Source organism: Cannabis sativa, chromosome 9, assembly GCF_029168945.1.
Source record: "Cannabis sativa cultivar Pink pepper isolate KNU-18-1 chromosome 9, ASM2916894v1, whole genome shotgun sequence".
NCBI lineage: Eukaryota > Viridiplantae > Streptophyta > Magnoliopsida > Rosales > Cannabaceae > Cannabis > Cannabis sativa.
Window position 1 is genome coordinate 19,601,337 of NC_083609.1, and position 25,922 is coordinate 19,627,258.

The window sequence follows — 25,922 nt, forward strand, 5'->3', positions numbered from 1 at the left end:
AAATATTATTTATCTAATTTTATAATTTAATTTAAATAAAATAAAAAATTTTAAAAGTTAGCAAAATATCCTGTTACAATTTAAAATTTCTTGATTAAAATAATCTTATTTTAAATTTCAAATAATGTCATTTTATTAAAAATTAATTAAATAATTTAAAATATAAAAATATCTGACGTTAAATTTAAAAATAAGATAAAATAATTAAATTTTAAAAATGTGATAACCAACTAAGCAAAAAGATAGATTTTTACCTATTTTCAAGGTTCAAATATCACTAATATCTTAAATTAATAAAAAATATTAATTAATTTAATTCTGATAATTAGATTCGAAATATGAAAAATAAAAATCTAAATACCAAATTACACAAAAAATTCAAAATTAATTCCATGAAAAAAAATGAAAAAATTGAAAAAATTTGCATTTGGTATTTCATACCATCCGCGCGCGCGCAGGTGGAGGTGTCTGGCTGAGAAATCTCGACCAAGGAGGCTGCGTGCAGCCTTGTACGCGAGCGGACAGGGCTTTAGACGCGACCCTGACCGTGTTCCTTCGGACAACACCTTGTCCGAATGCATGTGTGACCGAGTGTCACTCGGTTCCGCGCGCTCACATGAGTGACACCACCCCTAAGATTATTTCAAATTTCAAAAATTCATAACTAATTCAAATAAAATTGAAATTGAGTTCTGTAAAAAAGTAAATTACTTAATGTTTTCCATACTATCCAACAAAAATAATTCTAGAATAAAGTTATAATTATTTTTCGTAAAAAATTTGTAATCATCAAACAATCATTAAAAACACATAGATCAACATGAATCACATCCAAATCATACATACATCGTTTTAAGTCCAAATTTATTGAAAGTAAATCAATTACAATGGCTCTGAGGCTAGTTGTTGGAATATATTTTACCAAGATTTAGATGTTAAGCTATTTTTAGCCTAAGTTTCGAGTCACATTTTATAGTTGTTTTTCTTCTTTATTATTATTTTTAGAATAGAATTATGCTTATTTTCTTTAGTTTCAGGTTTCGACACTTGGAATGTGTAAATTTGATAAAATTTCAAAAAACAGTGATCTATAAAATAGAGAAAATTTTGAAAGAGAATAAAACTAAAACTTCAAGCCTAAATTTGACTATGTTCTGTTCAGATTTTGGACAAAGTCAAAACATAAAAGTTTTAGATCCTTTTTTTATCTTTCCAACGCATCTTGAATCAGCTCATTTGGAGTTTGTATGAGAAAGTTCTGCTCATTTTACTGAAAGAGGTCGAAGTAGAAAAAATTGGGTCCAGTGGCCGCGGCGGGGCTTTTGGCCGCCGTGGCGGGGGACTACCAAAAGCCCATTTTTTCACTTTTCTACAGCCGCCGCGGCGCCGACTTCGTACAGGTCAAGGATAACTTTGTCTTTTCTCGTTTTTGGGCTGAAAAACTCTATTTTAATGAAAGGGAATCGTGAATTTTAGAGGGGAGACCATATGGAACCCTAAAAATACAAGAAGAAGGCTCTTGGAGCGATCATGGGTGATACGGGATTGTAACACCCTAAAACAATTAGGCACGCTACCCAAAATGCTTATGAAACCCTAATCCCCTAATCGGGATTACTAATCAAAATAGCGCAGAATATAAACTTTTATATTAAACAGAATGAAAATAAAACTTGCAATAAATTTAAAATTTTAACCAGTTGGGATCCCAAAAATATTTACAAACTTTATTACAAGTCTTTTCTTTCTAGCCGACCTAAGCGGCAAAATACAATATCAAAAGTTCAACACTGGTAGACCCTTAACCCGCTTGGTCTGATATGGCTCGAGCATGTACATTCTTCGCCCAGCTCCTAAAACTCATGGCTGATCAGCTAATGCCTTACCCTTTCCTGCACAGTAGAGCACCCGTGAGCCAAGCCCAGCAAGACAGTATAAATCATAACAAATATAATATGCTCATCATACTATTTAAACAAATATGCCATTCACATATGTCTGTATGACACAAACCTGCATATCACACTGACATGCCTATTTATGTCTACGTGGTATAAACTTATGTGTTGCGCTCACACATCTATTTAAATCTACATGGCGTAGACCCACGTGTTGCTCTCACACGTCTAAATACATTAAGGCCTTAGAGTTGGTTCATCTCGGTTATGGTTACCGAGTCCAACCTGATTATTCCTTGAGCGCATAATCCCTAAATCTCATTTCAATTAACATGGCATGGCATTTATACACATATATCACTAGGGTAATAACCCTAGGCTATTAGACCGTTCATATTAGGGTAATAACCCTAATCCCGGTTACTAAACATTCATGCATATCATTCTCAATATAAGCACCACTGCGCATACTCTACATGCTAATCACTGTCTTACCTGTTGTCCAGCAATAGATAGAGATTCCGAATCCCCGGGTGCTCCTGATAAGGTGCCGGTAATCCTAGTCACACAAATCCGGGATTTTTCACACTTAGGGTTAACCCCTGATTCCATACTCATAAAATTCAATCATGGCATTTAAAATTTAGATAATCATATAGAGCTCAAAACAAGCTTTCCAACGATATAAAGAACTTCCAAATCGGAGTTCGGAATCAAAAGTTATGCATTTTCGAAGTTCAACTCGAAACTGCCCAAAAACATGAGGGCGGGCCACGGCATACCCAAGTCATGCTGCGGCACCTGGGACGAACCCCCAGGTTCCATCAGCAGGGGCGGGCCGTGGCATGCTCTGCAAGCATGAACACGATTTTCAGCGAGAAAATCCAATCTTTTCACCCCAAATTCTCAACCAAACTTTCTAGCTAACAAATAGGATTACTAGCAATTAATAGATGCTCAAATAACATATTTTATGCATCAAAATCCCATAATAAATCCAAAAATTCAGATTGCTCAAAAACATAGAAAATCAAGCTCCCAACTTAACAAAACTCAAGTTCTTGAACAAAAGCTTAACTTCAACAACCCAAGCAATTTCCAGCAATGAAAACATCTCAAGGATACATGATTCTAAGCTAGAAACTACCTTGCAATTATAATCCATGCACAACAACTCAAATCATGCAATTCATACCAAAACTCACCAAGATTAACATTCAAAGCTATGAACATGCAATTCCACAAACTCAACAATTCAAAACATACTTTCCTATGCTTTTACCACCATAAAATTCAGTAGGAAGACAAGATTAAAAACCTGCAAAAGCTACCTCAAACAAAGCTTGAACTCCCTTCAACTCTAAGCTCCAAAATCTCCCAATTCCAAGCTTCAAATCAATCAATTACCAAAACCAAAAAATGAAATTTTTAAGAGAGGGGTTCGGGTTTGGGAGAGAACAACCCAGAAAATTTATCTATTTCCCTCAAAAATCAACTTTTATTAAGTGTAACTCAAATTGTTAGGTTTTGTGCCCTAAATAAAACCCATTTCAATATAATCAGATTTACTTATTAATAAAGATCAGAAATAACATTTATGTTGCATGGTTCACATGATTTATTTCATGATTATATATATAATGTATGAATTCTATTTAAGACCAGAACATATGAATTCGTTAATGATTATAGTGTTGTCAGTACAGTGGAATATAATCTTAATTATATGTTCGAAAGTTTATTCCCCGATTTGTCAGTTCACTGGATTTAGACTGACATGATAATCAGCGATAGGTATTCTTACACCTTGGATAAGTGTTATGTCCTTTCCAGGGCATTGGCAAAGTTTACCAGTATCGGATGTATGGAGTATACATCGGAAGGCACCGATATTGAACTTTGATTAGATATATTAAAATTTACCGAAATATCTATTCAATTCAATATCACCTTTTGATCCTAGATCAAATGATCTTAATCCTGATATTGTTAGGTTCGATCTCAAGAGTACTATACATGTTCTTTGATTTGTTAGTTAAGTCTACTTATGGGTCAGGGTGATACGTACATTTTGGGAACATGATAGTATAATTGAGTGGGAGCGCTACCATAAATATGGAATTTATAACTTCTATAGGAATTTAGAAGTGAAACGATGATATCCTTCGAGCTTGGCTAAACAGAGATAAATGGTGGAGATCTCATTTCACTTTGCTGAAATATCATTTATACGGAGCTAAGTGTTTTAAGGATAAAATACATTGAAGGTGTAACGGTAACTTAGTGCCTTTTCAATGTAGATCATCTATTAGAGGGTCATTGATCACATTAGGATTATTTCAATGGATAACTAATGACGTGTCTATATCATGGAACATATAGAGCGTTCTATGTGACTGGGAGTGCAATTCCAAGTTCTAAGAGTGGATTCAATAAGGAATTAATAAGTTAGAGAATTTACTTGGTAAATTCGGTTCGACTTATTGGAAGCTCGGTTATATAGACCCATGGTCCCCATACTAGTTGAGACCATACTGCTTGTAAGACTCAGTTAATTGATTTTAATTAATCAATTATAATTCTAAAGTTAGACTATGTCTACTTTATGAATTTTCACTAAGCAAGGGCGAAATTGTAAAGAAAAGAGATTCTAGGTTTTATTTATTAATTAAGATACTTCATATGTCTAAATTAATAAATACATTAAATGGCAATATTATTTAATAATTATTTTTAAGTTATTAAATAATTAGAATTGGCATTTAAAAGGTTAAATTGGAAATTTGGCATTTTTGAGAAAATGGGAATGAGAAATAACAAAATGGGAAAGTTGCAAAGTGAGGCCCAATTTCCTTATCTGGGCCGCCCACTATGCATAGGCTTTTACCATTTTATTTTTTCATTATTTTAATGTCATACAATTCTAACCTAAACCTAGAGGGCATTCTATAAATAGAAAGTATTGGCTTCAGGAAACTCATGACTTTGCACATTGTTTCCTTCAGAGAAAAGCTATGCCGCCCCTCTCTCTCTTTTCCTCTCTAAACTTTCGAAATTCCCTTGAGTGATAGAGTAGTGCCCACACACATCAAGTGGTACCTCAATCATAGTATGTAAGATTGTGGATAATCAGCATCAAAGAAGGAGAGAAGGAGATCCAGATTCAGATCTTGATAATGCTCTGCTACAGAAAGGAATCAAGGGCTAGACATCTGAATGGAAGGAGTCATTATATTCCGCTGCACCCAATGTAAGGTTTTCTTAAACTCTTATGTGTTTATTTCTTTGTTTTAGAATTCATATTAGGGTGTTAATCAAACATACTTGGTAGTAAATCTAGATCCTGGTAAAATATTTCCAACACAAATATGGTCAAATGACCATTTTGCCCCCTAGGGCCTACATACACACATACACCCTCACAAGGGTAAATTAGTCATTTCATAGTCAATTATTTCCAAATATATTTTAGATTTCTCAATACCAAATAAAATGCCAATATTTAATTCCAAAATTGCATTTCGGGCCCAAACCCCGTTCGTCTCGAAATACCCGGTTGTGACTATACCGCGCCAACCTGTCAGAACACACCTGAAAAGACAACACATGCATACTATATAATAATATAGTTCTATTAAGCATGTAATTAAATTAATTTCATCATTTTACTCTTCTCGGGTCATAATTACTAAAATGCCCCTAGCTCACCAACGGGGTCTTAACATGTTAAAATTCATATTAATTCACATATACTGAACTATATAATAATATAATTTCTCAATTATTCATAATTATCTAATTAGGGTTTTGCTAATCCATTTCTTAATTTCAGGGTATTACAGGGATAATCCTCCATCTAGTTTCTTTCTCTTCTCTTGATTTCATATGTTTTTATTTGTGTTTAGTTTAATTATAGATTTGATTATGAGTTAAACTCTCTATTTAGGGATTTGATAGATATTGACTGAGATTATTCTATGGATTAATGTTATTTAATTGTTCTTTCTTTCTCTATTATTGTGATTTATTAATATTTGTGCTTATTACATGTGTTTGATTGGCCACCTTATGCATGATCTATGATCTCAATACAAAATCTGAAAAAGTGAGTATTGAGAATGCTCTAAATGAATAGACATATGTTTTGATGTGAAACGAGAGTATCACATAGCTTATGTGGCTTTTAGATTATTGCTTAATGTGATTTGTATGTTGTTCTATCTCAGAGATGCAGTAGTTAGTTGGCATGCAATTTAGACCTTTATGATCTGAAAAGAGTTTAGGTTAATTTATAATCTGTCATCACATAAGAGGAAAAATAATGGTTAATTAGTGTTAACAAATGGGTAATCAAAGCAATTGAAATCATCTCCCTAATTTTACATCTATTGTTAAACATTTTATTTATTTATTTTTATTTAATTTTGCTTAGTTTATTTAGTTCAAAATTAATTTATTCGATTGGCAAATAGAAACAAGAATTTAATTAATTGATTGGTACTTAACTACAGTCCTCGTGGGAACGATCTCACTCACCTGACTATTATTTGTTAAAACGATACGTATACTTGCGTGTTGAATTTATCACAACACTAGATTTACTAACAAGTATGTTTTTAACATCCTAAACATGAACTTCTAAAACGATATAAAATAAACACATAAAAGGTATGAGAAACCTTACATTGGTTGCAGCGGAATTATATAACTTCTTCCGCTCAGATCTCTAACCCTTGTATCCTTTCTGTAGCAGAGTATCACGAAGATCTGAGCCCGAAACTCCTTCTTGTGGTTTGGATTCTTCACAGTCTTACACACTATGATTGAGGACTTACTTGATATGTGTGAGCATGCACTCAATCACTAAGGCTTGAAATTGTTTGTGAAGAGAGGCTATAGTATTTCGAAAATAGAAGAAGAAGAAGAAGCAAGAGGTCCCGTAAACCTAGAGAGAAAACTAGGTTTTTAGCTTAAAAGCATTAGTTGGATAATGAGACCATAGCCTTCCTTTTATACTAATTTCCACTAGGGTTAAGGTTGAATTATTTGGAATAAAAAATTGATAAAAATAGAGTAAAATTGACACCTAGTGGCCGACCACATAGTGGGCCCTACACTAGTTTGGTTTTTGCCATTTTTCTCAATCATTTTATCTATTTTTCACAAATACCACTTTTTGCACTTTCAACCCTATAAATGCCAAAAACTATTTATTTAATAATTAAAATAATTATCAAATAAAATTATCATTTATAATATTTATTAATTAGACTTTATAAAGTCTCTTAATTAATAAATTAACCCTAAAATACTATTTCTTCACAATTAAGCCATATCTTAGTGAAAAATTCATAAACTAGACATAATCTAATTTTAGAATTATAATTGATTAACTGAAATCAATTAACTGAGTCTTACAAGCAGTTTAGCTCAACTAGTATAGGGACCATGGGCCTATATAACTGAGCTCCCAATAAGCAGATCTAGAACTTATCAAGTAAATTCTCTAACTTATTAATTCCTCATTGCACCACTATAGAACTTGAAATTGCACTCTCAGTTATATAGAACGCTCTATATGTTCCAAGATATAGATACGCTATTAGTTATCCATTGTTATAATCCTAATAATCAATGATCATCTATAGATGATTTACATTGCATATGGATTAATTTACCGTTACACCCTTCAATGTATTTTATTCTTAAAACACTCAACAACCTATAAATGATATTTCAGTGAACTAATATAATCACTGAAATGAGCGCTCTATCATTTATCTCTATTTAGCCAAGCTCGAAGAAAATCATCGTTTCACTTCTATGTCCGGATAGAAGCTATAGATTCCATATCTATGATTAGCGCTCCCACTCATTTGAACTACCATGTTCTTAACCTATACGTCACGGAAAGAACCATTTGGTCGACTTTAACTAATAAATTAAAGAACACAAATAATGCAACTGAGCTAGAACCTAACCATCTCAGGATTGAGATCATTTGATCTAGGATCAACTAGGTGATATTGAATTAAATAGATATTACGGTAAGTTTATCATATCTAATCCAAGTTAAATATTGATCCCTTCCGATGCATACTCCATACATCTAACCCAAGCTTACTTTAACCAATGCCCTTGAAAGGACATAGCACTTATCCCAGGTGCAAGTAAACTACGTTGTAGATTATCATATCAGTTAAATCCTGTGTACTGATAAATCATAAGAATACATTTAATCACACAATCTTGTTTACTTTCCCCTGTGTTGACAACACAATAAATAAGAATATCAGTGTGATAAGGATTTGGATGAATTTATAAATCAAATAAGTAAATAAATGATCACATAAACTAAATAACACATTAAACAAGTAATAAAATTAAATCTGTTTCTTTATTGATAATTGAATAGAAAAGATTACATTGAAATAGAATTTTATTTGGGCACAAAGCCCAACAAGCTCTCCATGTAATGGGTTGGCTTGGGGTTACATGAAGAGCATATATGTATTCTCCATGGTTGTAAGAGCATCTCCAATGCAAGCAACTCTAAAAATTGTCACAAAATTCCACATCACTTTAAAATATAATATTTTATTTTCTTTCTCATCCACATCATTTTTAGCTACTTACTACTAAAAAGTACTACAATTCTTAGCAACTCTAAAATTGCTATCATGGTCTCACACACTATAATTTAATATATTATTCATTTTAATAATAAAAACTATTACAATAATACATTAAAATTCATATATTAAGAAAAATAAATATTACATGAAATTTAAATTACACCAAATTTAAAAATAGGTGAAAATATAACATAATAATTAACTAATCCAACATAATTAAAAAAAAATACTAATTAAAATTATTTTTAAATTTAGACCATGTGTGTTCAACCAAGTCTGCCTAAAAATTGCGGTGAATGTTTCTGTCACGAATTTCGGCATTTCTTTGAAGCATAGTCAAGAAGTCAGAAATAGGTCCATGACATACTTCAACCGTTGGGGTATCGGTGGAGCCTTCATCGTAATTAAAATCAAATAACTATATGTTTCTCTTTCATCTTCGATAGTCATGTTGTGCAATATGATACATGAATACATAATATCTTTAAGAGCATCTCTTTGCCTGAATCGAGTCAAACCTTGTATAATGGCATAACGATATTGAAGTACTCCAAATACCTGCTCAACATCTTTGCGTACAGCTTCTTGACATTGGGCAAATAATTTTCTCTTCTCTCCTTGAGGCAATGCGATAGTTTTAACAAATGTACCCCATTCTAGGTAGATACCATCTGCTAGATAATACCCCTTGTTGTATTGTGTGCCATTTATCATAAACTCAACTCTTAGAGCTTGCCCTTGTAAGATGTCAGTGAGTAATGGTGATAGATTTAAAATATTGAGATCAATATTGGATTCGAGAACACCAAAAAATACATGCCAAATCCAAAGATCTTGTGACGCGACTGCTTCAAGCATGATTGTCGGTGCACCGTGATCACCTCGTGTGAATTTCCCTTTCCATGCAACTGGGCAATTTTTCCATTTCCAGTGCATACAATCAATGCTTCCTAACATGCCTGGAAAACCACGTCTTTCTCTCATATGAAGTAAGCGGTGAATGTCACCGGCATTGGGTCGTCTCAAATATTCTGCCCCAAAAATTTCATTCACTCCACGAACAAAATTAAGTAGATATTCAATAGCAGTGGTTTCATCAATTTGAACATACTCATCAACGTAATCGGCTGGTGCTCCGTATGCTAACATTTGCATAGCAGCGGTACACTTATGTAGTGGCGAAAGCCCTTTTCTACCGATTGCATCAAATCTCATCTTAAAATACTCTGAATGATGTTCTAGAGCTTGCACTGTGCGTAGAAAAATATGTTTACGCATTCTAAATCTTCTTCGAAAATGATATTCTGTATACACCGGCTCATCAGAAAAGTAGTCACGGAACAAGCGTTCGTGTCCTTCTACATGACCTCTGTCAATATGGGCTCTTTTTCTTCCTCGCCTTCTTGAGCTACCCGCAGCTAAGTATTCATTTAAAAAAAATTCATCAAAATTGTCATTACATTCCAAAATTATGTTATCAGTAACACTCATATTCTCAAAAGGATCTAAAGAACTTGCTGAATCCATTGCCTAATTTATAATAGATTATAATTGAGAACGTTAGATGAATCAGAGTGTAAAGTAATGTATAAAATGGAGAAGTAAGTGAAAGGAAGAATAGAACTTGGTATATGTAAACTTGGTGAGTACTTTGATGTGTTAAAATATAGCCGTTAAAATATAGCCGTTAAAATATAGCCGTTAAAATATAGCTATTATAATATAGCCGTTAAAATATAACCGTTAAAATATAGCCGTTAAAATATAGCTGTTAAAATATAGTCGTTATAATATAGCCGGTAAAATATAATCGTTAATTTAACCGTTAAAATATAATCCTTAAAATATAGCCGTTAAAATATAATCATTAAAATATAGCCGTTAAAATATAGCCATTAAAATAGAACTGTTAAAATATAGTCGTTATAATATAGCCGTTAACAGTCAAAATGTGGTTGTTGAAATGAAATAGTTTAAATAAAGGATAATTCATTTGATAAAAATATAGTCGTTACAATTAGATAAGAACAATACATAAGAATTACAAATTTAAAATAATACATAACAATTAGATAAAAATACATATGAATTAAAAATTTATAATATTAGTCTTAATATGAGCTACCGAGTTTTCATGATCTTTTTTTTGCTCAGGAGTCATATTTGATGTGTCCAAGAATAGATAATCCATGTATTTTTCCATTACTTTTTTTTTTCTTGTACTGGCACCAATTTCTCTAACGCATTTACTTTTCATTGATTAATATCATAAAATGTAACAAGTTGCTCATCTTGCTTTCCCTTTCCCTTTCTCTTTGCCGCCTTTTGGCCAATAGGGCGCTCTTCATGAACTTCACGATCACTGATGTCTGCATTGGATGATGAAGTATATGCCCCTCATCTTGACACCTTTACTCTCTTAATACCTTTTGATTGGTACGTTGCATTCCATTTCGGCTCGTCTTTTAACAATCTCCAACAGTCTACAAGTTGAAAATTTTGAATTGTTATTTTCAGACTTGTACATCTCATGTGCATTCTCAATAATTTGGTCATCAGACCAATCACTGTGATGTGCTTGTTGTACTCGCTTGTAACACCCATTGAAATGTTGGAATATATTTTACCAAGATCTAGATTTACTACCATGTATGTTAATTAACATCCTAAATATGAATTTCTAAAACAATGTAAATAAACACATATAAAGTTTAGGAAACCTTACATTGGATGCAGCGGAATATTAATGGCTCCTTCCACTCAGATCTCTAACCCTTGTATCCTGTCTGTAGCAGAGTATCACCAAGATCTGAGCTCGAATGTCATTCTCTTGATTCTGGATTCTTCACAGCCTTACACACTATGATTGAGATTCCACTTGATGTGTGTGGGCACTCACTCTATCACTCAAGGTATGAAAATTATGAAGAAGGAAGAGAAGTGGCTGGTTCGAAAATAGAAGGAGGATGGCTCAGGAAAATTTTTCTGAAGGCAAGAAATTTCATCATCTTTTAAGTGTGAGCCATCACTATCTATTTATAGGCAACCACCTAGGTTTAGGTTAGGATTTATTAGGCATTAAAATAATGGAAAAATTAAGTGGAAATTCCATAGAAGTGGCCGACCATAGTAATGGGCCCGACTTTGGAATTTTTCCACTTTTGACAATTTTCCTTATTTTCTCAAAAATGTCATTTTTCCAATTTTAACCATTTAAATGCCAAAACTTATTTAATAATTAAAATTAATTATCAAATAAAATTGCCATTTAATATATTTATTAATTAGACTTAATAAAGTCTCTTGATTAATAAATAAGACCTAAAATCTCATTTCTTCACAATTAAGCCTTTGCTTAGTGAAAATTCATAAACTAGACATAGTCTAATTTTAGAATTATAATTGATTAATTAAAATCAATTATCTGAGTCTTACAAGCAGCATGGTCTCAACTAGTATGGGGACCATGTGCCTATACAACTGAGCTACCAATAAGCAGAACTAGAATTTACTAAGTAAATTCCCTAACTTATTAATTCCTTATTGCATCCACCATAGAACTTGGAATTGCACTCTCAGTCATATAGAACGCTCTATATGTTCCACGATATAGATACGCTATAAACATTTAACCATCGTTCTAATCTCAATAATCAAAGATCCTCTATAGATGATTTACACCGAGTAGGGATAAATTTACCGTTACACTCCTCAATGTATTTTATCCTTAAAACACTTAGCTTCTTGTAAATGATATTTCAGTGAACTAATATATAATCACTGAAGCAAGAGCTCTTCCATTTACCTCTATTAAGCCAAGCTCAAACGAAATCATCGCTTCACTTTTATGTCTTGATAGAAGCTATAGATTCTATATCTATGTTTAGCGCTCCCACTCAATCACACTACCATGTTCCCAAAATGTACGTATCACCCTGACCAGAAAGTAGGCTTAACTAACAAATCAAAGAGCATGAATAGAACTCCTGAGATTGAACCTAAGCATGTCAGGATTTATATCTTTTTATCTAAGATCAACCAGTGATATTGGCTTAGAAAGATACAACGGTAAGATTATAATATCTATACCAAGATCAGTATCGGTCCCAGTCCAATGTATACTCCATACATCCGAAACTAGCATACTTTGCCAATGTTCTAGAAAGAATATAACACTTATCCAAGGTGTAAGTACACTTCATCACTGATTATCACATCAGTGTAAATCCAGTGTACTGATGAATAAGGGACTTTGTCTTTTGAAGCATATAATCACAATCACATTCCACTGTGTTGACATCATTGAAATTGTGAATGACAATGTGTTCTGGACTTAACATATTTTGTATATATTAAACCATAAACATGAAAACTACACGTAAACAAAAATGACTTCTAATCTTTCATTGATAACAAATCAAATTAAATTGAAATGGATTATATTTAGGGCATAAAATCCCAACATGAAACGTGTCACCTTTTGATTTATCTTGTTCCAATGGTCTTTGCATTGCTTTCCAGTTCTTTGTTGATCATCTTTGTAGTGGGTGTTGAAGTAATTTGCGATCCGACCCCAAAAATTTGCAGAAGTTTGGTCAGTTCCCACAACAGCATCCTTAGATGTATTAATCCATGTACTTATCAGAAGTATATTTGCTTCTTTGCTCCGTTTAAGTTTATTTTTTTGGTTAATTTGGTTCCTCTTCACTATGTAAAATGAGTTTTGCTAACCCTTCAACACCATTTTGGGTTAGTTTGGAAAAAGTTAGGGAAACACATGTGGGAGTAAATGTCTTTGTGTAAAGATTGGACCATGTTTGGGAGTCTCAAAAGAGCTAAAATTTTGGTAAGGGAAAGAGGAGATTGGATAATTGGGCCAAGATGCAAAATGGCCCTAAATCTAACAATTAAGTTAATAAATGTCCCTTTTTATAAAAAATTAACAAAATGTCCATTATGTTAAAAGTTTGATGATGAAATTACAATTATAACCTTGAATAATTAAGTGTTTGGTATAGTTATTTTGCATAATAGTATATCATTTTTATGTGCAATTGTATATTAAAAAAAACTGAAAGGTAGTATATTAGCTTAAGATTGTAGTATATTATTTTAATGTGCTATGGTATATAATGTACGAAAGATGGAAATTTAAAAATGTGGAATATTAATATAAGTTTGAGGTATAGTTATATTTCACTAAAAAATATTGTCTTTATGTTCATTAGTATATCATGAAGGAAAGAAAAAGAAAAAAAAACATGTGGAATATTAAATTAAGTTTTCGGTATGTATATATTTTTTCCACTATACTGGTGGTATATTAATTTTTCACTATAGTATTTATGCTTATGATTGCAGAATATAATTTTTATATGCTATTGTATATCGTAGAAAAAAAAATCATTTAATAGTATATTAGTTTAAGTTTATGGTATATTCATATTGGTCTAAGGTATATCGTTTGTATGTGATATTGTATATCATGAAGTATAGAAAGAAAAAAAAATTATTAAATATTAATTTAAGTTTTTAGTATTTTTTTTATTTGTATGATATATCTTTATTATGTGCTATGATATATTAATAAATAAATAGAGTGGTATATTATTTTTATTTGCTGTGGTATATCTTGAAAGAAAGAGAAAAAAAAAACTTGTGGAAGTTTATTTAAGTTTTTTTTATATATATTTATTTGACTATAGAATTGTTGTGGTATATTCATGTTACTCTAAGGTATAATATTTATATGTTATATTATATATCGTGAAGGAAAGAAATAAAAATAAAATTAAAAGAATACATATCAGTAAAAAAAAAAAAAGGACATAATAACTCATATTACTTTAAGGTATAGTATTTGTATGTTATATTTATATTACTTTAAGGTATTTTTTATAATACCTTTTATATAATGAAGGATATTTTAGGTATTAAAAAGTAAAAAAGGACATTTGTTTAATTATTTTAAAAAAGGGACATTAACAATCACTAAAGTTAGAAATGGGGTTATTTACTACCATTTCTTTGGATAATTTGAGTTGAATTGAGAATACTGAAAATTAGAATTTTGGGGGTTGTTAAATGGAGAATTATGGTTAAATTGAGAAAATAGAAAATTTGGATTTTGAGAGTTGGTATATGGAAAATTTTGGATAATTCGAAATAATTGCAAATTTGAATTTTGTGGGTTGGTTTATGGAGAACTTTGATAACTTTGGTTGGATTGAGAAGATTGAATGATTGAATTTCGGGAGTTGGCATGTGGAGAATTTTGGGAATCCATTATGAATATTATGAATTTTGGGAATTTTGGCATGTGGTTAAAGTAAAAAACAAATCCTTTAAAGTATAATCAATAAAATCCATTGATTTGACCTGGCTGGAAAAAATTCTTTCATTACAGTATTGAATTAATTATTATGATATGACATCCACTTATTATATTAGGAAATTATTTAATAAAATTTGACATTGCAATTTTTGTTGGTAACTTATTCGAAATAGTGAAACTCAATGCCACATATTCGGTTAACATAGTTCTATTCCAAATAAAATTTAAGTTTATAGTTAGAAAGACATACCCAATAGAACACAATTTGTACATAACCTTTAGTCAACTTTTGCTATGTATACCCTTGGAAATGAAAAACACCTCAAAATACCTTGTGTTTCCAATAAACTTTTTAAACAATGCAGCTGATATTGTTTGTGATTTTCAAAGAAAACCCTAAAGAACGATTTTAAATAAATGACCAGGACCTTTTTTTGTATTTTAAAATAATAAAAATTTTATTAATATTTTCCCATCAATCCATATACGGTCAAATCAGTAGGTTGTACTATCTTCTTAAATAACCTAAAAAAGATACTTACGTAGAAATATGTTATTACTATAAAGAGACCTTCATTATTTGTTAATTAATTATGATAAACTATTTTTTAAATGATACAGGTATATTTTTTGTGTACAGAAGGGTGCAAAGTTACGTGATGTTTGATTTGAGGTATTTAATTAGGATGCTTTATTTGACACTGTAAATATAGATTGTAGTGAGATGAATTTGTACGTATACTATAATATCGGCACTGTTATTACATGATGCTTTATTTGACCTAAGACTGTAAAAACGCTGACGATTTCCTCCCGCGTCTCGATTTTGTTCCCGTGTCTCGCGCACCCGTGGTTGTGTCAAATATGATAACACTCATCCCACGATGGCCTTGTGGACTGCGAGAGGTAGAGGCTCAATTGGATGGCACATTTGGCGGTGTTGGAAGTAGTTCCATCCAGCCTAATCCACCCATTCAAAGCCTTTGTCAACATTTCCTAAATATACATTTAGTACATATATAAAAATTTTAAGAAACAATTTGTAATAATATACCATTGAAATAAATAGACATAAAGAGTTGAGTTATTACCCGAATTTTTTATGAGATGATTTATTGGATTGCTGAAATTCCCTTGATGCACCTACAACACACGGTTGTAGTGCATACCAATCCTTCAGTTTACATGTAACACCCTAACTAACATAGGCGTATTACGTGATTTTTAAACATGCTGTGCAGCTCGTTGCTAATCAACGAGGTTTATGGAAAACGTGATTAATTAAATTTTTTTTGCTTTTTAAGTAAACTTGTAAAATATAATTACAAAAAAACTCGGAATCCCGATTACAAAATCATTTACAAAAGTTAACTGTTTATACAAAATAAATGTCGCCTAGCGACTAGTTACAAAATCAGCCTCGCTGTCCCGAGGATCGTACTCTCCAGGCCTAACCGCCCCGACATGTACAATCTTCACAAGCTCGTTCACGGTCCATCAGCTTTAGCCTTGCCTTTACCTACACATAAACGTAGAACTGTGAGTCGATAGACTCAGTAAGAAAAGCATAATAATACTCATACATAATCCCGGTCATGATCAGACGCCCATACCCCTGATCATAACCCTAACTGCCGTGTCCAACACGATACTGAGTCCCACTACTGCCGTGTCCAACACGGTACTGAGTCACTACTGCCGTGTCCAACACGGTACTGAGTTCTGAACGTTCATAGGGACGGTACTATTGACACGTAACAACCTGATCGGTTGAACCGGTCATACTCCGGCTGCTGGTCATACTCCAGCCTGTACCGACGTGTTACTATATCCACCTGATCGGTCGAACCGGTCATACTCCGGCTGCTGGTCATACTCCAGTCTGTACCGACGGGATACGTCAATAGTACGGAACCACCAACCAAGTGTCAGCCTGATCGGTCGAACCGGTCATACTCCGGGTGCTGGTCATACTCCAGCCTGTACCGACGTGACAGGGTTGGATGGTTCGAAGCCAACATACATAACTAATGTAATCTAACAGGCTTCCTACATGCACGCTAAACATGTAATCTACATATGCATACTGTTATACTAATCTTACCTGGATTCCGAATTCAGGTGTGCCGCCCAACCTGACTGGAACTTTAACTACGCGGCGGATTACAAGCTCCTAAACCATAAAAATCACAACACTATAAGTGACACGCTAAATCACTTCCCGGGGACTTAAACTAGGAACTAAAAGTTTCCCTATCGATTAAAAGCATGGCCATACCCCTTAAAACGTAAAATCGAGAAAATCTAGGGTTTTAGAATTTTCCCCAACCGGTAGACCGGTTGCCCAACCGGAATTCCGGTTCTGGGAAAATTCAGAACCCCCATCCGGAATTCCGGATGCACAACCGGAATTCCGGTTCCTCGCAGGCAGCAAACTCAAAAATTCATAACTTGCTCAAATCAACTCCAAATCATCTCAAACCTTCCAGACCTATTCCATATAACCCCTAGAATATTTCTAAGGCATCAAAACCACCCAGATTGCACATAACCAAAAATCACCATTAAAGCTCAAGCTTTGAGTTCTAAACTCAAACTTGAGCAAACCTAGCTAACATGCAATCAAACCAGCTTGAATCTACTTAAACAAGCATAACTAAGCCTCTGGAAACAATTACAAACATCCACAACATCACAGCAACAGAACATAACCATTTCTTTCAAAAATCACATATTTTACATAGAAAAACCATAGCTTGCTCAACCTAAGAATCATGCTTCAAAAACAACTCAAATAACATCTAACAAACATGCTTTAACTTCTGAAAATGTCCATAAAACACAGCAGCAATAACAACCAAAAATTCATGCATGCATTACACTAAATTCATCAAAATTCAACAATTTTACAAGAAGCAAGGAAGAGGAGCTAACCTAGCTTGAAGAAGGCTTAGATTGGAAGAGAAATTGCTTGAAAATCAAAGAAAGAATCCAGCCGAGAGAGAGAGAGAGAGAGAGGAAAAGAGAGAGAGCTTTTGAAAGTTTTCAATCTTTTTCTAAATTGTAATTTTTGATAAAATGAAACAAAAAAGCTTTTACACATATATCTATTCATTTCAGCCAAATATTAACTAATTAAACACTTATTTTCCATTTAATAAACTCACTAAAAGACAAAACATCATTGGGGCAAAAAGACCAATTTGCCCCTCCACACTAAAACCACATAATAATCACTAAAGGGGTATTTTTGGGAAATTCTAAATTCCCGGCCATTCCCGACATTCCCAATGTCTACTAACCCGTCCCAAACTACTAACATACTAAGTTGTGATTTCTACTGAGCCAAACACCGGGTTCCAAAATACCGGGCACCGGAATGCAAAATTATGCAAACTACTACATGACATAAAAATGCATCTTTGAATTCAATAATATCAGTATAATAAATTATTTAAATAGCTATAAATAATTTTCATAAATAATCATGATTAACTGCTAATTTCTAAATTAAACTAAGCGGTCTTTACAACTATCCCCCCCTTAAAAGGATTTCGTCCCCGAAATCTAACCTGAATAACTCTGGATATTGAGCTCTCATATCTGACTCTAACTCCCAGGTGGCTTCCTCCACCTTGCTGTTTCTCCAGAGAACTTTGACCAATGCTATGGTCTTATTCCGAAGGACTTTATCCTTTCTATCCAGGATCTGCACTGGCTGTTCCTCATAAGTCATGTCTGGCTGCAGCTCAAGGCTCTCATAACTGAGTATATGAGAGGGATCTGAAACGTATTTTCTCAACATCGAGAGATGGAATACGTTGTGAACTGCTGATAAAGCTGGAGGCAATGCTAACCGGTATGCCACTTGACCTATCTTCTCGAGAATCTCGAAAGGTCCTGTAAATCTAGGGCATAACTTGCCTCTTTTCCCGAAACGTTTAATCCCCTTCATCGGAGATACCCGTAAAAACACATGGTCCCCTACTTGGAACTCAATATCTCTGCGTTTCGGATCTGCGTAACTCTTCTGTCTACTCTGTGAGGCAAGCATTCTAGCTTTTATCTTCATTATTGCCTCATTGGTCCGTTGCACTGACTCTGGACCTAGGTATTTCCTCTCCCCTGTCTCATCCCAGTGAATGGGAGATCTACACTTCCTACCGTATAACAGTTCATAGGGAGCCATCCCTATCGTACTCTGGTAACTGTTGTTGTAAGAAAATTCTATCAACGGTAGATACTTATTCCATGAGCCTTTGAAATCCATAACACAGGCTCGCAACATGTCCTCCAATATCTGAATTGTCCTTTCGGACTGACCATCTGTCTGAGGATGGAATGCTGTACTGAATTTCAGCTTTGTACCCATTGCTCGTTGCAAACTTTGCCAAAATTTGGAGGTGAACTTCGGATCTCTATCTGAAACTATAGACTTCGGTACCCCGTGAAGTCTTACTATCTCTCTGACATACAACTCTGCCAACTGATCCACTGTAAATGTTGTTCTAACCGGCAGAAAATGAGCAGACTTTGTAAATCGATCAACCACTACCCAGATGGAATCAAATAAACCCGTGGTCCTAGGTAACCCGACCACAAAATCCATCGTGATATCCTCCCACTTCCATTCTGGTAGGGTTAGAGGCTGCAACAACCCTGCTGGTCTCTGATGTTCAGCCTTAATCTGCTGACAGGTGAGGCATCTCGATACGAATTCTACCAAATCCTTCTTCATACCGCTCCACCAGAAGTACGGTTTCAAATCTTGGTACATCTTAGTGGTGCCGGGATGCAGAGAATACGGGGTAGAATGAGCCTCCTCAAAGATTTCGTTCCTGAGTTCCACACTACTCGAAACACAAACCCTAGCTTTATACAAAAGCATTCCACTGTCTGACATTGAAAAGTCCTTGGCTTGACCAGCCACCACCTCATCTCTGATCTTCACTAACTCTGGATCCGTCATCTGAGCGACTTTTATTCTTTCCAACAGATCAGATTGCAGCGTTAAGTTGTGAAGCTGACCTACCACAAACTCAATGCTGGATCTAACCATATCCTCTGCTAGCTGAGGTGAGATCTGAACCATACTAGCTACTTGCCCGGGACCCTTTCTGCTCAGGGCATCGGCCACTACATTGGCCTTCCCAGGGTGATAGAGGATCTCACAGTCGTAATGTTTCACTAATTCCAACCAACGCCTTTGTCTCATATTCAAATCCTTCTGAGTAAAGAAATACTTGAGACTTTTATGGTCGGTATAGATTTCACACTTTTCCCCGTAAAGATAATGCCGCCAAATCTTCAATGCGAAAACCACCGCGGCCAACTCTAGGTCATGAGTCGGGTATCACTGTTCATAATCCTTTAACTGTCGGGAGGCATAAGCGATAACCCGATCGGCTTGCATCAACACACACCCCAAACCCTGTTTGGATGCGTCACAATAAACTATGAACTTCTCCTTGTCTGAAGGCAAAGCTAGCACTGGAGCGGTAATTAACCTCTGTTTCAGCTCCTGAAAACTAGCTTCGCACTTATCTGACCAAATAAATCGCCGATTCTTCTTTGTAAGCTCGGTTAGGGGCATTGAGATTTTTGAAAACCCTTCCACGAACCTACGGTAGTACCCAGCTAAACCTAAGAAGCTTCTGATCTCTGTCACTGTCTTCGGTCTCGGCCAATCCCTGACGGATTCGATCTTCCCGGGATCCACCTTGATCCCATCTTTGCTCACAATGTGCCCTAGAAAGGACACTTGAGATAGCCAAAACTCACATTTCTTGAATTTGGCATAAAGCTTATGTTCTCGAAGCCGTTGCAGTACCATCTGAAGATGTAACTCATGCTCCTCTTCTGATTGAGAGTACACGAGGATGTCGTCGATAAACACAATCACACAGATATTGAGGAAATCCTTGAATACTCTATTCATCAAGTCCATGAATGCTACAGGAGCATTGGTTAGTCCGAACGACATAACCAGGAATTCGTAATGTCCATACCTAGTGCGAAAAGCCGTCTTCGGAATGTCCTCCTCTCGGATTCTCAACTGATGATAACCCGAACGGAGATCAATCTTAGAAAAGACCGTCTTCCCCTGAAGCTGATCGAACAAATCATCGATCCTAGGTAATGGATAATTATTCTTCACCGTCAGCTTGTTCAATTCTCTGTAGTCGATGCACATTCTCATAGATCCATCTTTCTTCTTGACGAATAAAACCGGGCTCCCTGTGGTGACACACTGGGCCGAATAAACCCTATGTCAAGCAACCCTTGGAGCTGAATCTTTAATTCCTTAAGTTCAGCTGGAGCCATTCTATACGGGGCTTTGGAAACCGGTTCCACCCCTGGTGCCAAGTCTATCACAAAGTCAATCTCCCGCTGAGGTGGTAACCCTGGAAGTTCTTCGGGAAAAACATCCAAAAATTCCCGAACCACTTTGATGTCCTCTGGCCGAATGGTATCTGGCCGAGTGGTATCCACCACCACGGCCAGAAACCCTAAGCATCCGCCGTGCAATAAATCTCTAGCTGACATGGCCGAAATCACCGGGATCCGAGATCCCTGAACTGAACCAACAAACACAAATGGTTCTTCACTTTCCCGTTGGAAGATCACCATCTTCCTTTTACAATCAATGCTCGCCGAATATTTAGATAGGAAATCCATTCCTAAAATAATATCGAACTCTACTAAACTTATCTCTATCAAGTCAGCACTTAACTCTCTACCATCTATCCTGATCGGCATAGACCTAATCCACCTGTTGGAGATAACCAATTCTCCGCCAGGTAATAGGGTTCCAAACCCTGATTCATATCTATCTTACGGTCTATCCAATTTACTAAAGACTCTGGCCGCCACATAAGAATGTGTAGCCCCAGAATCAAACAGTACTGAGTAAAGCGAGTTATTAACCGAAAGCTGACCTGTGACAACTGATGGGCTGGCATCTGCATCAGCCTGAGTGATGGCGAACACCCTGGCTGGAGTGGGTATCGCCAGAGCTCTCGGTGCCTCTGATCGGAGCTGGGGACAGTCCCTCTTGAAGTGTCTGGGCATGCCACAGTGAAAGCATCCCTGACCTTTGCACTCACCCCGATGGTGCCTTTTGCAGCTAGGGCACTCGGGATAGGAGAATCGGGTCTCAGTACCACCACGATGACTCCCTCTGTTCTGGTTCCCCCGGAACCTCTTGTTCTAACTCGAGCCACCGGAAGCAGTGGGTGCTCTCTTCCTCTGATCAATGGCCGAACCACTACTCCCCCTGCTAAAGCCTGATGCAGGAGGGGTAGGAGCCCCGCCACTCGCCGGAATACTAGCTGACTCCGACATACACCCAACTGCGCCCTCAGCTCGCAGTGCCTTCTCCACCATCTGAGCATAGGTGGTTCTGTCGTCCGTGGTGATCATCAAATCGTGTTTGATCTTCGCATTTAACCCGTCCAGGTACTTCTCTTTCTTGCTGAAGTCGGTCGACACAATTCCCGAGGCTAACCTCGCCAACCGGTCAAACTGAGTAGTATACTCGGTGACGCTCATCTTCTCACGCTGGGTCAGGTGAGCGAACTCTTTCCTCTTGGCGCTTCTGACCGCCTCATTATAGTACTTCACGTTAAAGAGTTCCTGAAACCTTTCCCAGGTCATGGTGGTGACGTCGTGAATCAGAGACACCATGTCCCACCAGACCAGAGCGTCCTCCTGGAACTGGAAAGTGGCACACACCACTCTGTCATTACCGGTGACACCCATGAAATTCAGGATCTTGGTAATCACCGTCAGCCACTGCTCGGCTTTCATTACGTCTGGACCTCCCAAGAAAACCGGAGGTGCTTGCTTCCGAAACCGCTCATACAGATGTTCCAATCTATTGGCCGCCACCACTATCTCGGCCTGGGCAGCAGGGGCAGGTGCCACTGGAACTACGGGCACTGGAACTGCAGGAGCACCCTGCTGTCTCAACCTCTGAATCTCGAGGTCTTGCTCTTCAATCCGGGCTTGCATCTCAGCAAACCGAACCTCCCACTCGGGCTCCCCGATCGGCCGGGGAGCTCGGGCAGCCTGTGGCGGGTTCTCATCACCCCGACCACGAGCCCTGCCTCGGGGACCTCTACCTCGGCCCCTAACAGGTGGGGGAAACTGAGCTCCCTGACCTTGATTCGACCCCACTGAGTTGCCCTGACTCCTGGTAGTCCGCCTGGCGTCCATCTGATTAGAACCGCCTGCGAAACCAAGAGTTGGCATATCAGGTCGTATTCAAGGAGAGCTTACTAATGCCGCTTAATTTGGAAATTAAAAACGAAACATGCGCCTATTCTACTATCATGCTACTAACATACTTCCTAACAGGCTTTTCTTTTTCATAAATAAATAAATAAACTACTAAAGCAATAAAGGCTTACTGAACCGTGAAACGAGCTAACTGCTGATGATGATTGTACATGTCGTAACGATCTTCGGAAGACAACCTGGCGGCTCTGATACCAAATTGTAACACCCTAACTAACATAGGCGTATTACGTGATTTTTAAACATGTTGTGCAGCTCGTTGCTAATCAACGAGGTTTATGGAAAACGTGATTAATTAAAATTTTTTTGCTTTTTAAGTAAACTTGTAAAATATAATTACAAAAAGACTCGGGATCCCGATTACAAAATCATTTACAAAAGTTAACTGTTTATACAAAATAAATGTCGCCTAGCGACTAGTTACAAAATCAGCCTCGTTGTCCCGAGGATCGTACTCTCCAGGCCTAACCGCCCCGACATGTACAATCTTCACAAGCTCGTTCACGGTCCATCAGCTTTAGCCTTGCCTTTACCTACACATAAACGTAGAACTGTGAGTCGACAGACTCAGTAAGAAAAGCATAATAATACTCATACATAATCCCGGTCATGATCAGACGCCCATACCCCTGATCATAACCCTAACTGCCGTGTCTAACACGATACTGAGTCCCACTACTGCCGTGTCCAACACGGTACTGAGTCACTACTGCCGTGTCCAACACGCATCGAGTTACGAACGTTCATAGGGATGGTACTATTGACACGTAACAACCCGATCGGCCGAACCGGCCATACTCCGCCGCTGGTCATACTCCACTGTACCGACGTGTTACTATATCCACCCGATCGGTCGAACCGGTCATACTCCGCCGCCGGTCATACTCCAGCCTGTACCGATGGGATACGTCAATAGTACGGAACCACCAACCAAGTGTCAGCGTGATCGGTCGAACCGGTCATACTCCGGCTGCTGGTCATACTCCAGCCTGTACCGACGTGACAGGTTTGGATGGTTCGAAGCCAACATACAGAACTAATGTAATCTAACAGGCTTCCTACATGCACGCTAAACATGTAATCTACATATGCATACTGTTATACTAATCTTACCTGGATTCCGAATTCAGGTGTGCCGGCCAACCTGACTGGAACTTTAACTGCGCGGCGGATTACAGGCTCCTAAACTATAAAAATCACAACACTATAAGTGACACGCTAAATCACTTCCCGGGGACTTAAACTAGGAACTAAAAGTTTCCCTATTGATAAAAAGCATGGCCATACCCCTTAAAATGTAAAATCGAGAAAATCTAGGGTTTCAGAATTTTCCCTAACCGGTAGACCGATTGCCCAACCGGAATTCCGGTTCTGGGAAAATTCAGAACCCCCATCCGGAATTCCGGATGCACAATTGGAATTCCGGTTCCTCACAGGCAGCAAACTCAAAAATTCATAACTTGCTCAAATCAACTCCAAATCATCTCAAACCTTCCAGGCCTATTCCATATAACCCCTAGAACATTTCTAAGGCATCAAAACCACCCAGATTGCACATAACCAAAAATCACCATTAAAGCTCAAGCTTTGAGTTCTAAACTCAAACTTGAGCAAACCTAGCTAACATGCAATCAAACCAGCTTGAATCTACTTAAACAAGCATAACTAAGCCTCTGGAAACAATTACAAACATCCACAACATCACAGCAACAGAACATAACCATTTCTTTCAAAAATCACATATTTTACATAGAAAAACCATAGCTTGCTCAACCTAAGAATCATGCTTCCAAAACAACTCAAATAATATCTAACAAACATGCTTTAACTTCTGAAAATATCCATAAAACACAGCAGCAATAACAACCAAAAATTCATGCATGCATTACACTAAATTCATCAAAATTCAACAATTTTACAAGAAGCAAGGAAGAGGAGCTAACCTAGCTTGAAGAAGGCTTAGATTGGAAGAGAAATTGCTTGAAAATCAAAGAAAGAATCCAGCCCTAGCATTCCATGCAGCCAGCCGAGAGAGAGAGAGGAAAAGAGAGAGAGGTTTTGAAAGTTTTCAATCTTTTTCTAAATTGTAATTTTTGATAAAATGAAACAAAAAAGCTTTTACACATATATCAATTCATTTCAGCCAAATATTAACTAATTAAACATTTATTTTCCATTTAATAAACTCACTAAAAGACAAAACATCATTGGGGCAAAAAGACCAATTTGCCCCTCCACACTAAAACCACATAATAATCACTAAAGGGGTATTTTTGGGAAATTCTAAATTCTCGGCCTTTCCCGACATTCCCAATGTCTACTAACCCGTCCTAAACTACTAACATACTAAGTTGTGATTTCTACTGAGCCAAACACCGCGTTCCAAAATACCGGGCACCGGAATGCAAAATTATACAAACTACTACATGACATAAAAATGCATCTCTGAATTCAATAATATCAGTATAATAAATTATTTAAATAGCTATAAATAATTTTCATAAATAATCATGATTAACTGCTAATTTCCAAATTAAACTAAGCGGTCTTTACATTACACATCTTCACTTCAGTGCAACAACAATACATAATTTATTTTTTTATATATATTATCCCTATACATACGTCTACAAATAGGGAGTGACTTCTCTAGCAAACAAAACAATACTAAATTGATGTGTGAAGGAGTAAGGAGAGGTAGAGGGCTATATATAGTACTTGTGGATGTGATTGTGTTGTGTAGTCTTGTCAAAAATT

At 36.2% G+C, this 25,922-nt stretch overlaps 1 pseudogene; it reads right to left on the minus strand.

Annotated features, from left to right (window-relative positions):
• Positions 1–8,762: 8,762 nt before the first annotated feature.
• Positions 8,763–10,060, minus strand: LOC115723588 (uncharacterized; annotated as a pseudogene).
• Between the last annotated feature and the right edge of the window lie 15,862 nt (positions 10,061–25,922).